The sequence below is a fragment of the Schistocerca nitens genome, chromosome 5, assembly GCF_023898315.1.
Source record: "Schistocerca nitens isolate TAMUIC-IGC-003100 chromosome 5, iqSchNite1.1, whole genome shotgun sequence".
NCBI lineage: Eukaryota > Metazoa > Arthropoda > Insecta > Orthoptera > Acrididae > Schistocerca > Schistocerca nitens.
In genome coordinates, this window is record NC_064618.1 from 706578419 (window position 1) to 706593085 (window position 14667).

Consider the following 14667-nt stretch of genomic DNA (forward strand, 5'->3'; position numbering starts at 1 on the left):
TGTGGAACTCATGGACTTCGAATGTGGTCAGTTAATTGGGTGTCACTTGTCATACGTCTATACTTCTAAACATCCCCAAGGTCCACTGTTTCCGATGTGATAGTGAAGTGTAAATGTGAAGGGACACCAACAGCACAAAAGCATGTAGGCCGACCTCGTCTGTTGACTGACAGAGAACACCGACAGTTGAAGAGGGTCGTAATGTGTAATAGGCAGACATCTATCCAGACCATCACACAGGAATTCCAAACTGCATCAAGATCCACTGCAAGTACTAGGACAGTTAGGCGGGAGGCGATAAAACTTGGATTTCATGGTCGAGCGGCTGCTCATAAGCCACACATCAAGCCGGTAAATGCCAAACGACGCTTCGCTTGGTGTAAGGTGCGTAAACATTGGACAATTGAACAGTGGAAAAACGTTGTGTGGAGTGACGAATCACGGTACACAATGTGACGATCCGATGGCAGGGTGTGGGTATGGTAAATGCCCTGTGAACGTTATCTGCCAGCGTGTGTAGTGCCAACAGTAACATTCGGAGGTGCTGGTGATATGGTGTGACAGTGTTTTTCATGGAAGGGCGTTGACCCCTTGTTGTTTTGCGTCGCACTGTCACAGCACAGGCCTACATTGATGTTTTAAGCACCTTCTTGCTCCCCTCTGTTGAAGAGCAATTCTGGGATGGCGATTGCATCTTTCAATACGATCGAGCACCTGTTCATAATGCACCGCTTGTGGCGAAGGTGTTACACGACAGTAACATCCCTGTAATGGACTGGCCTGCACAGAGTCATGATCTGAATCCTATAGAACACCTTTGTGATGTTTTGGAGCGCCGACTTCGTGCCAGGCCTCACCGACCGTCATCGATACCTCTCTTCAGTGCAGCACTCCGTGAAGAATGGGTTGCCATTCCCCAAGAAACCATTCAGCAACTGATTGAACTTATGCCTGCGAGAGTGGAAGCTGTCATCAAGGCTAAGGGTGGGCCAACACCATATTGAATTCCGGCATTACCGATGGAGGGCGCCACGTACTTGTAAGTCAGTTTCAGCTAGGTGTCCGCATACTTTTGATCACATGGTGTATGTAAGAAGTGGAAGCAGTGGGTTCATAACTTGTATGCTGGCATAGATAGTGAGGACCACGACGCCCAACTTATCTGCAAAATGATCATCAGAAGAACTTGAAGGAAAAAAAAAAACGGTGTCCATTTCATCCTGTGGTTTTTTCATCGATGAGTCCCAAAAATTTGATCCAAACATTTAAGCGGGCCGTTCCGCTCCGGTGTCTCCTACAGGTACAACACGTCTACTGATGTCCGCCCCATTCGGATAATTCCTTCGTGGTGTGGCTTTTTTACCTTAGACTGTATATTACAAATGTCATTGCTATTTTTGCCGTAACAAAGCAGCTCAGTACACTGACCAGGGCCAGCTTAAGGCCCAAGCGACACCAGTCGCCGCTTGGGGGGCCAAGCAGACAGTGATGCCAGAGGTGCCACAGTTACAAGAATTCCATACAGGACTTATCACAGTTAGTGGCAGCCGTGAGTGTCACCGAACGGAGAGGGACGACCAAGTGTGAGGTCTGAATACAGTGTGTTTCAAAACTAGTAACGTAAACTGACACAGATTAAAGAGTACGGCCGAAAAGGGGGAGGCGGGGCGCCAAATGATAAATCGCTTGTGTGAAAATATGTTCTCGAACCGGCCCTGCCACTGACAAACATTTCAAAAGCAGTTGCATTAATCTTCAGTCGGTGCTGAAAATAGTTTCCGTGGGCGGAAATACACATATGTGAACGGTGTACCACCAGAATGAGAACATTTTGCTGTGTCAGAACCTGTGCTCGTCATTTGTTGGTGGAGTATTCCAAGATTAAACAGAGTCTTCTATTGGCTCAAGTCGTAACCTTAAAACCACATTCTTCTTTTATTCATCAGTCTCCTGACTGGTTTGATGCGGCCTACCACGAATTCCTCTCCTGTGTCATCCTCTTCGTCTCAGAGAAGCGCTTGTAACATACGCCCTCAATGACTTGCTGGATGTATTCCAATCTCCGTCTTCTTCTCCAATTTTTGCCTTCAACAGCTCCCTCCAGCACCACTGAATCCATTCGCAGATGTCTTAACAGATGTCCTGTCTTCCTGTCCCTTCTTCTTGTCAGTGTTTTCCACATATTCCTTTCCTCTCCGATTCTGCGCAGAACCTTCTCATTCCTGACCTTATCAGTGCACCTAATTTTCAACATTCGTCCGTACCACCACATCTCAAATGCTTCGATTCTCTTCTGTTCCGGTTTTACCACAGTCCATGTTTCACTACCATATGTACATTCTCAGAAATTTCCAGACGTACATTCTCAGAAATTTCTTCCTCATCTTAAGACCTATGTTATACTAGTAGACTTCTCTTGGCCAGGAATGCCCTTTTTGCCAGTGCTGGTCTGCTTTTGATGTCCTAGTTGCTCCGTCCGTCATTGGTTATTTTGCTGCCTAGGTAGCAGAATTTCATCTACTTCGTGACCATCAATCCTGATGCTAAGTTTCTCGCTGTTCTCATTTCTGCTATCTCTCATTACTTTCATCTTTCTTCGATTTACTCACAATCCATATTCAGCACTCATTTGACTGTTCATTCCATTCGGCAGATCCTGCAATTCTTATTCACTTTCACTCAGGATAGCAATGTCATCGGAGAATCGTTTCATTAATATCCTTTCACCTTGAATTTTAATCCCTCTCCTGAACCTTTTATTTCTCTCATTGCTACTTCGATCTACAGATTGAACAGTAGGGGCGAAAAACTACATCCCTGTCTTACACCCTTTTAAATCCGAGCATTTCATTCCTGGTCGTCCACTCTTATTATTCGCTCTTGGCTCTTGTACTTATTGCATATTATCCGTCTCTCCCTATAGCTCAGCCTTATTTTTCTCAAAATTCCGAACATCTTGCACCATTTTACATTGTCAAACGCTTTTTCCATGTCGAGAAATCCTATGAACGTGTATGGATTTTTCTTTAGTCTTGCTTCCATTATCAACCGCACCGTCATAATTGCCTCTTTGGTGCCAAAATGATCGTCATCTAATTCATATTCAATTTTCTTTTCCATTCATATATATATTATCCTTGTCTGCAAATTGGATGCATGAGCTGTTAAGCTGATTGTGCGATAACTCTAGCACTTGTCACCTAATGCATTCTTCGGAATTGTGTGTATGATGTTTTTGCGAAAGTCACATGGTATGCCGCCAGACTCAAATATTCTACATGCCAATGTGAATAGTCGTTTTCTTGCCACTTTCCCCAACGATTTTAGAAATCCTTATGGAATGTTACCGATCCCTTCTGCCTTATTTGATCTTAAGTCGTCCAAAGCGCTCTTAAATTCTGATTGTAATAATTGAACCCCCATCTCATCTAAATCCACTCCCGTTTCTTCTTCTACCACATCATACAAATCTTCCCACTCATAGAAGCCTTCAATGCACTCTTTCCACCTATCCGCTCTCTCCTCTCCATTTAACACTAGAATTGCCGTTGCACTCTTAATGTCACCACACTTGCTTTTGATGTCACCTTAGCCGCTCGGTTTAGCCGTGCGGTCTAGGGCGTCTTGTCACGGTTCGCGCAACTCTCCCTGTCGGATGTTCGAGTCCTCCCTCGGGCAGAGTGTGTGTGTGTTGTTTGTTTAAGATAGATTAAGTAGTGCGTAAGCCTAGGGACCGATGACTTCAGCAGTTTGGTCCCATAATCCAACAAAAAAATAAATTAAAAAAGTCACCGAAGCTTGTTTTGACTTTCCTATATGCTGAGTCCGTCCTTCCGACCATAGTTTCTTTTTCGATTGCTTCACATTTTTCCTGCAGCCATTTCGTCTTAGCTACCCTGCACTTCCTATTTATTTCATTCCTGTACTGCTGAATTTCCCTGAACATTTTTGTACTTCCTTATTTCATCGATCAACTGAAGTATTTCTTCTGTTACACATGGTTTCTTCTAAGTTACTTCTTTGTACCTATATTTTTCTTTCCAACTTCTGTGATTGCCTTTTTTAGAGATGCCCATTTCTCTTCAGCTGTACAACCTATTGAGGTATTCCTTATTGCTGTATCTATAGTCTTAGAGAACTTCAAGCGTATTTCGTCATTCCTTAGTGCTTCTGTATCCCATTTCTCTGCGTATTGATTCTTTCTGACTAATCTCTTAAACCTTAGCCTACTCCCCATCACTACTACAGTGTGATCTGAGTCTATACCTGCTCCTGCATATATCTTACAATCCGGTGTCTGATTTCGGAATCTCCGTCTGACCGTGATCTATCTGAAATCTTCCCGTAAAACCCGGCGTTTTCCAAGTATACCTCCTCCACTTGTGATTCTTGAACAGAATATTCGCTATTACTAGCTGAAATTTATTACAGAATTCAATTAGTCTTTCTCCTCTCTCATTCCTTGTCCCAAGTCCATATTCTCCTGCAACCATTTCTTCTGTTCCTTCCCCTACAACTGCATTCCAGTCCCCCATGACTTAAATTTCCATCTCCCTCTACGTACCACATTACCCTTTCAGTATCTTCATATACTTTCTCTCTCTCTCTACATCTTTAGCGTACGACGTCGTCATGTACACCTGAACTATCGTTGTCGGTGTTGGTTTGCCGTCGATTCTGATAAAGACAACCCTATCACTGAACTGTTAACAGTAACACACCCTCTGCCCTAACTACTCTGGTTATACCATTTTCTGCTGCTACTCATCCGAGCAGAAATCCTTGTCTTATGTCCATTCCATTTCACTGATCCCTACTATACCCAAATGGAGCCTCTGAATTCACCTTTTCAGATTTTCTAGCTTCCGTACCACGTTCAAGCGTCTGACATTCCACGTCCCGACTCGTAGAACGTATCCTTTCTTTGGTCATTTAATCTTTTCCTCATGGTCACCTCCCCCTTGACAGTCCCCTCCCGGAGATCATAATGGTGGACTATTCCGGAGTCTTTTGACAATAGAGAGATTATCATGACACTTTTTCAATTACAGGCCACATGCCCTGTGGATACACGTTATGTGTCTTTAAGGCAGTGGTTTCCGTTGCCTTCTGCATCCTCATGCCGTTGATCATTGCTGATTCTTCCGCCTTTACGGGCAGTTTCCAACCCCAAGGACACGTTAGTGCCCTGAACCCCTGTCCACTCCACCGCCCTCTTTGAAAAGGTCGTAGGCAGAATGTGGGTGACTTATTATGCCGGAAGCCCTCGGCCGCCATTGCTAATTATAAATAAAAATTTAGGCAGTGGCGGGTTTCGAACCGGACGCAACGCCTAGACCACGGGTGCCAAGTATTGCTGTTAAACAAAACCATTCTGTTGCTACATAACGAGATTAACTGTACAAGAAACAAGTTTGTTCCCTACTTCCTGAAAGTAGGGTCCCGAATTCAATTTAAGCCGGTCGACTTCTGACGACGAGTATTTTGTGTCCCGGTGCTACCAACACTGGTGATGTGACAATACAGTATCCGTGTGTATCGCAGCCTTGAGGAAGTGATTGCCGTGCCGAAGCAGTAAGCGCGTGTGTGGTGCCAGAACTACGTGCGTCAAGTTCATCTTGTTCCCCCCTCAGTTCCACTCTCCCCTTGGCTGCCCGTGTGTTGGGCTTCGGTTGGCGGAACTTCCTTTCTTCGCTGTCCACGCTCCCCTGAAAACTCGTTCAAGACGACATAAACAAATTACACAAATCCCGCTCTCTAAATCTAAGTTTTCTTCCATGTTCTGCTCATTTACTTTTGAACGAGATTTTTATTGTCTGGTCCATAGGTGACGAAGCACTAGTTTTACAAACATATGTTCGACAACTTTTTATTTTATTTAGCTAGCTTTCGTTCTTTGCCAACAGTTTTGGGGTCCAAATTTTAGTTTATCTGCTACCAGTGAGAACGCTGGATCCCTACCTGATGGCTTGGGTAACTGTTAGGGTTGAGATGTCGGACAGCAGCATATAGAAATGTCGATATATTTGTTATTTGTCGATATATGAGTAATTTACAATCGATATTCAGCGGTCCGATATATCGGTAGCATCGATATTTAGTGGACATGTGATCGGAAATTATTATTACTACTATTATCATCGAACTCATAATAGAGAAAATACTGAAATATTTACAGCATAACAAAGGTACATACAGTTTTTTACTTTGAGGTTCTTATAGAAATTTTCACTATTTTCTGTTATGTATTTTCGTTACCTCCTCCCACGCAAAAGTAAGGTTGGTAGATATATTGGAAACGTGGAAGCTCCTGGAAGCTTAGGAAATAACTCATTTGCAATGCAGAGAAAAATATTTCAACCTACTTCTAGTCTGTATCAGATAGCTAGAAGTTATTTATCTGTTGTAGGGACTTCAGTTCCGGAAGAAAGATTGTTTTCAGAAGCTGAGAAAGTGGTTTCTTCTCAAAGAAGTAGAGTAAAAGCTCTACACATCAACAAATTATTTTTTATAAATTCTTTAGGAAGTAAGTTTCGGAATGGATTATTTTTCATTTATATTATTTTTATTTTAGGTGATTTTTTAAATTTTTTCTCAATTTTGTCTATCTATGTGTAAAATAATTGATAATTAATTCGGTTTCCTTTAATTTTTGTATTGATTCATAAAACCCTCTCCTCACAGTTTTAAATAACATATGCAGTCATAACTAACCTGAATTTTAAAACTAAAGTTTTGCACCGATATATCGAAACGTTGAGGTTTCTCATTCGATTTATTGTCGGTACCTGTAAACTGTTGCAAAGAATGAAAGAAGCCTTATTTGCTCCAGTTTTGGAAAGTACGTTAGAGTTGCTGAGGGAAACAAAATGTTGAGGGAGGGTCGTGAGTCCTCCCTGGATAACTCTGTCGGTACAGTATTTGTCCGCGAAAGGCAAAGGTTTAAGTTGGAGTCCTGGTGCAGCACACGGTTTTAATTTACCGGGAAGCTATGAACGTTCCCTGGCTGTTGAGTAGAGAAATACTTTCGCATTGCTTTCCTCGAGTGTAGCGCACCGCCACCAACACGCGTGAGGCTTGCCGCGAAACATCACTAGAGATGAACGAAGGAATGGTTTAGCACCGTGGCACGTCTCCGACAGAAGCTCTGTAGACAAAATGTGTAGGTACTCGATGTACTCGTGGAGTACAAACTGGCTAAATGAGTAGCCACAAACTGTTACGTTTACAGATTGATGGAACGGCACGAGATATGATCTGCGTGAGTTGATCAATGTTTCATACGTTTTGATGGCAATATTAGTACGGCTATCTTATCGGTCTCATCCAGCTGGTATTCCAGCTATCTGCACGTGGAAAACAAGCAGCAGCACAGCCGCCAAATCGCGAGGGAGTTTCGGAATGCAGAGGCCGTTACCGATCGCAGCTCTTGGCGGCGCACCGGAGCGCAATGCACCCGAGCCGGGCAGAGAGCGCTACACTTGGCAACGCAGAGACTACGGCAGCCAGAAGCCGGCGAGAGACAGCGCACCGAGCTGGGATAGAGTGGGGCAGGAGGCGCGCGAACAGCTGACAGTCTGCCGGCTTTTGTGAGCTGGCTGGCCAGCGTCCCATTCAGTCGCGTTGCGGACGCCGTTGTGGCTTGTGTGGTGTGCCTACTTCCTTCGACAAGGTAGGACAAATGATAAATACCGATTGGCTGCGTGAAGTACACACCTTCTGCTATGGTAAATACATGCCATAATTTACCAAACCAACGCATATCGCGCGGGGCTCCTCACCATTCTTTTTTTAAACGCATTATTTCGGTTACATCGAACATGCAAAGGTAACGTCTGATGAATTTCATTTCACGAATTTAAGCTCCGATAGATGCACATTGATCTCAGAGTAACATAATAAACATTACTGAAGACATCCGTCACAGTTTATTCTTATTACCGCCATTCTCACAGAAACGAGAACTACTGTTTACGAATAATGAACGTCTCCGTTATAAAAGTGAAACAAGAATTTTTGTACCACTATCTACTTATAGGCCGCGTATACATCGAAACTGGTCAAATGACTGGGTGCTTTTAGTACTGTTTTTACTTAGTAGGAAGTGAAATATAACCATTGTTCCAGATTTTTGCTGTAGCTAGAATTACCGGCAAGCAAATCTGAGAGTTCCCGGCTGTAAGTTATTTAAGTTCGCATTAAAATGGGCAGTAGTATCGTACTATGAACTTCGAAAGCTTAGGCCTCTCGACAGAAGAAAATGACTTAACCCTAGAACACTAAATGGGAGGAAAATATGGTATTATTACTAAACCATTTTGCTACCCGTAAGTTGAGGCGTTATTTTGTAAACAATGTGAAGTACAGAACGTGTCGACAATAATTACGTGGCGCCAAGTTCCTAATAATGGGCAGCAGACTGTAGTAGAAGACATAATGTAAATTATACACTTGGGCCAATTTTGTTTTATTTTATGTGATGAAACAGAATTACCTCGAGGTATTCTTCAAAAATTCGAAGATATAATTTTGTGTCAATGATCTGTTATTTGCTGTAAATGTAGTGCACAATCGTGTGTACATAATCAGAGCCAGAGTTATTTTCAGTTAAAAACTGCTCATGATTAATTTTCAGCCGAATAAAGAGCGAGTGACAGCGCTGGCTAGATGTGCTGCCATGGCTAAAACACCTCTCATAAAACGACATTTACATGTTCTGTAAATCATTTGAAGATTGTTTTCATTGAAATTATGTAGAACAAGTCCGTTTACAGAATAGGATGCATGATCACTTTTAAAATTAGTGGGCATATATATTTTTCACTACGCTTGTAGTTACACTTGAAAACTAGACAGTGTTACAGGATCGTACACCTACATTTTAACACGCCTCCATACCCCCCCCTCCCCCACGCCCCGCAGCCGATATCGCTAAATCACGCGTATACGGTGGCTAGCGACTCAGAAATACGCCGGTTCGCATCCTGGTGGTGGACGAAATTCCACTGCCAATACTTGGGTGGTGAGAGGAGGAGAGGTGGTGGTGTAATGTTCCTCATCACCAGTTCCTTGCGTCAATGCCCTGGGTTAAATTCGAAACCTTTCTGCAGTGTCTCATGAAGTAGGGATATGTGACACTGTTGGTGATTCGTCCGTTGCATGGGACGATAAGGAGTAGGCTATGTGCTGGCGCCGAATTTCCTCCTCTCCGTTATCATCATCATCATCATCATCATCATCCTTTTCTGTTTTTCACGGCCGATGTCAGAGATGTGTGCGTCATATCCAACAAAATATTCGTTAGAGACTGCCCTGCTACGTAATATGTTTCTAACGACATTGGTATTACCGTTCTCGTTAAATACGATACGTGTGGTGGTCACAATGCATTCTTTCCAAAGACTGCAAATGGTAGAACTAATCACAAAGTAAGAGGATGTATATTAAGTGTCCAGCAAATGTTGCCAATGTCGAACTTTGGCCTTGTAGTGTGCTACAGATCAATCTGCTGCCAAAATTGTTCCTTACTTACATTCGATGGCTTCGGCAACTCTCAACCGAAACGTCACATCCAGATTTACCTCGACCATAATCTACACTGCAGGTTAATCTGTCAACACAACAGATTACGGAGCAACCACACCCGAAAGCATCCTAATTATTTGATTCGTTATTGACATACTGAAAGTAAAAAGATCGAAACACTCTCCGGAAGTTGCCAAATTTTGTTGTTTCGTAATAAACAGCGGTACATCACATCAGATTCGAGTTGTAAAATTTTGTCTGGACTTCCACCATCCATTAGGAGCAACGCAAGTCTTTTGCGTGTATAAAGAGTCCTTCAAAAATACTTTTACAAATTTTGGGAGCAGATTCATGATACCAAAAAAGGTTCTTATAAAATACCCGTGTGAAACATCTTCGTTTTCGAGTTATTTATGAAAGTTGACGTTCAGCGACTTTCCAGGTGCAACCCAACAGCTTCATTCATTTGTGAACCTGTTTGGCTCATTCTATCCTAGGTGGTGTTGTGTTGCCAGGGAGACTTGTTTACATTTGTCTGTTTTCAACGTGTCCATTGTGTACATGTACTACAGGTAGTGAGTTAACTGAAAGTGCTAATTTCAAACAAGGCAGGATATTCATTTTGTGAGCAGACAGACATGATAATGGTAATGGACATGAGGCTGCAAGGTTGTATCGGATGAGGTTTACAGACGAAAGGCAGCCGATTTATCCAAACTTTGGTGCTGTGTGTCGTCACGTTACCGAGACAGGATCCGTAACGCCACAGACTATTTACCATGGAAGATCATGTGTTGCTCGTAAATCTGAACGGCAAGAGCCCATTCTGCAGGCTGTCGAAGGACAGCTAGGTATCAGTGCAAGACAAATGGCCTTGGTATGTGGTACATCATTCAAATTCAGCATGAAAGATACTTCACGAGCAACTCGTGTATCAATGTCATCTTCAAAGTGTGCCGATCACCCACAGCTGGAGAATTTTTGCCGATGGTTTTGTTGCAAAAAGTGCCAATCTCTTGTTTGTCTCTTCAGGTTTTTTTATGGACGAGACATTGTTTGGCAGATATATGAAATATCAAATTTTCTACAGCCAACACATTGGCCCGATCATAGTCCTTATGCTACAGTGCAGGCTAGACATTAGCCTCAGTTTAAGATTGTGTGGGCTGGAATTACACCAACCAGAAGAGGATGTAACTGAAGACATCCAAGAAAAGCTACAGCCACATCCACTCAGCATGCGAGGCACAAACCATTTTGGAAGTCCACAATACCCAGTATCAGGCAAAACCTCTGAGATGATACCCACAAGACCTGCAAGAGGACAGATGACTGCTGCAGTGTTTGGCAGGACTGTACATTCTCCTAGCATGTCTCACAGGTGCTGAGTATAGGAACTTTATTCAACACACTCCAAGACCTACTAGAAGATGTGTCCTGCAAACAGATCACCAAAACATTTCAACGTCAGTGTTCGAGATGCAGTGTCTGGTATCCAGTGTGACAGATGGATAGGTATAGGAGGACCGCTTCCATAGTTAGCATGTCCACCTTTGAGTTATTACCTCTGGCGACACCTTAAACAAGTGGTCTATGTAGCAGACCACCTAGAAGCAAAAACTCTTCATCGATGTGTCATGGATGCCTGCAAAACCATTCGAAACCATCAGGGAGTATTTGAAAGGTGCAACAGTCAATCATTCAACCAAGAATGCATGTTTTGAAACAAGAGGAGGCCATTTCAAGCATTTGTTATGAATTTATGTGTTGATGAGCTCCAACAACCTAAATTGTAAACTTTCACTGACAAGTCGAAAACGAAACATTTTTGGATATATGTCCATCAGAACTTTTTTTCTGGTGTAAGGAACCTGTCTTCGAAGTTTGTAGAAGTATCTTTGAAACATCCTGTTTGTGAGGTGTGATCAAGATACACTGGTTTAATCAGCATCTCTACTTTGCAAGCCACCTTATGGTTTGTGGCAGAAGGTGCTTCTGGTATTCCACGTCCCCCACCTCCCTCCCCCTTCACACCCCCTGTGGGTCTGGGGGTTACAATAGGTCCGAGGTATTCCTGCCCATCGTAAGAGGAAACTAAAAGGACTCCCATAAGTTTGGTCTTTATGTGATGGTCCCCTGTTGGGTTTGACCTCCATCTTTCTAAATATTCCTCAAGAGTGAGCCAATTGGGGAAGGGCACCTTACATGGTGCATCATGTCCATCGTGCATTGAGATCCTTAGCCCACTTTCTCGTCGTCGCATTGCAGTCCCGCTCATTCATCTCTTGGGTGAGGACACCTTACTAGGTGCGTTTTCCACCATGCACTATGAAGTGTCAGTTTCTACACTGATGATGACCATAGACTTCTTTGCACCCTATATCTAGCACAGTAGCCAGTGCATTGTAGTGGGGCCATCATGTACCCTGTTCGTTGTAGCCCCTGACCACACAGGGATCACTTTGCTGATGCCTGCGCCGTTAACTCCCCACATATGCCATGGAGTAGATTTCCCTGGGACATCGGGACTCCCGGCAATGGCCATCCTACCAGGTGGCCCGTGCTGAGGCTGGGTGGCGTCCATGGGAATGGCCCCTGGTCAGAGTGGGTGTCATCAGAGTGATACACCATGAAGTGTAGTACGTCATCTCTTGCTGGTGGTCCGCTGTTGCCAGTCTCTAAGCCGGAAAAGTCTACCTTCAGTGCTAAGAACTATGACCCCAAATCGTTCCCTTTCCTGGCGACACCATGGGAGGAATGCCAGGCTAAGTATGGTAGTGAAGCTTATGCGCCCCAGTACCTCATATGTACGAGAGTTGATAGGGAATCTTCCACATCCATGAAGCCTCAGTTTTTTGTGGAGCATTTGAAGGACAAGTTTGGGGAGGTGGGGGACTTGTCCAAAATGTGATCTGGGTCAGTCTTGATAAAAACAGTATCTTCTGCCCAGTCACAGGCATTATTCGTTTGTGACAAGTTGGGGGATGTTTCTGTTACCATCACGCCCCATAAGAGCCTGAATATGTTCCAGGGTATCATATTCCACAGGGACCTTCTTTTGCATTCTGACGACGAGCTGTGCACTGAGGTGTTCATTTTGTACGGCACGACCATTGGAGTCCAAGGGATGATGTTGCAACCCGTGCCTTCATCTTGGCCTTCTAGGGTGACATATTGCCCGAGACGGTAAGGTGATGGTCTACCACTGTGACTTCAAGCCATATATTCCTCCTCCAATGTGGTGCTTTAAGTGCTGGAAGTTCAGCCATACGTCTTCCTGCTGTACTTCCAGTGTCACATGTCAAGGTTATGGACATCCATCAAATCACACTACTCAATGTGCCCCAACTCCCATCTGAGTCAATTGCAGAGAGCATCATTTATGTTGCTCGCCAGACTGCAGAATTTTACAGAAAGGGAGGAAAATCATGGAATATAAGACCCTGGACCTGCTGACCTACACTGAGGCAAAGAGGAAATTTGAGCGCCTACATACTGTGGCTATTACCAGCTCTTACGCCACTGCTACGAGAATAGTTGTCGCCAGATCATTTCCTCGCATTCCTGTCGCCTCTCAGAACTGGGAGACTACACCTGTGCCCTTGAAGGTGGGGGGCATTTCCCTCCCAGTTGCTCCCACAGCACCTACTTCAGAAGCAACAGCACCCAACCATCTGGGATATCAGTCCCCACTTCTGAGCTGGAGAAGTGTAAATCTTCTTCAGCTCCTCTCGTTAGGAAGGGGTCTCTTGGGTCACTCCCTTCTCAGGTTTCTGCTAGTGGGAAAGATGACACCCACCAGTGGCTGAAGAGCCCAAAAGCAGCTGGTTGTAGGGCTTTGCAATCATCCTCAATCCCAGAGACTGAATCAGTGAAGCTCCCCCAGCCAGGGAAACCCAAGAAGCAGTGACAGAAATCCAAAAAGAAGGTCCCCAAGACAAAGGGAATTGCAGTGGCATCCACAAAAAATGGTTCAAATGGCTCTGAGCACTATGAGACTTAACATCTGAGGTCATCAGAACTTAGAACTACTTAAACCTAACTAACCTAAGGACATCACACACATCCATGCCCGAGGCAGGATTCGAACCTGCGACCGTAGTGGTCGCGCGGTTCCAGACTGAAGCACCTAGAACCGCTCGGCCACACTGGCCGGCTGGCACCCACACCACCGCTACCTACAAGCTCTGCGTCTGCTGATGAGGTGGAGATCCTAGTGTCCACTGAGGAACTATATCTCGCCAAACCATCAGACACAATGGATATTGGCTGTTCAGGCAACAAGTCTGTGGCAGTAGGTGATTCTGAGGCATGAACTGCCTCAATGAATGTTCCATGCCTTCCCAGTCTCACGATGACGTCATTCTCCAGTGGAATTGTAGCGGTTTTATCCACTGCCTGGCAGAGATATGGCAACTGTTAAGTTTTACACATGCTTTCTGGATTGCCCTTCAGGAAACCTGGTTCCCAGTAATGGAAACCCCTGCCCTCAGTGGCTACAATGGATACTACAGCAGCCATAGCAACTATAATCGAGTGTCAGGAGGAGTTGGCGGCTATGCCCTAAACTCAGTCTGTAGTGAACCTGTGCTCCTTCAAACCCCTGTTGAAGCTGTGCGTGGCAGAATAAGGACAATGCAGGAAATAACTGCAACGTATATCTTCCTCCAGATGGTACAGTATCCCTGAATGTATTAACTGCACTGATTGACCAACTCCCTAAATCTTTCCTACTTTTGTGAGATTTTAACACCCATAACCCCTTGTGGGGTGGCGCAGTGCTTACTGCCTGAGGCAGAGATGTCGAAACTTTACTGTCTCAGTTCAACCTCTGCCTCTTAAATACTGGGGCTGCCACACATTTCAGTGTTGCTCTTAGTAGTTACTCTGCCAATGATTTATCAATTTGCAGCCCAGGACTTCTCCTATATATCCACTGAAAAGCACATGACGCCCTGTGTGGTAGTGACCACTTCCCCATCTTCCTGTCACTGCACTGGCGTCAGGCCCACAGACGCCTGTCCAGAGGGGTTTAAACAAGGTGGACTGGGAAACTTTTGTGACAAGGGGCCTCCTGCCCAATGACGCCAAATGCTCATTTCCATTACCTATGCTGTCACCGTTGAATCTCCCCCACACGGG

At 44.4% G+C, this 14667-nt stretch overlaps 1 protein-coding gene across 3 annotated transcripts in view; it reads left to right on the forward strand.

Moving 5' to 3' along the window:
* The first annotated feature begins 7533 nt into the window (after positions 1 to 7533).
* LOC126260192 (UDP-glycosyltransferase UGT5-like) overlaps positions 7534 to 14667 on the forward strand; it is a 369168-nt gene continuing 362034 nt past the window's right edge. For 2 of the 3 annotated variants that reach the window (XM_049957468.1, XM_049957470.1), the window contains exon 1: positions 7534 to 7672. The gene's annotated coding sequence lies outside the window, so the exon portion shown is untranslated. The remainder of the gene's footprint in view (positions 7673 to 14667) is intronic. The other variant, XM_049957469.1, reaches the window with a different exon arrangement.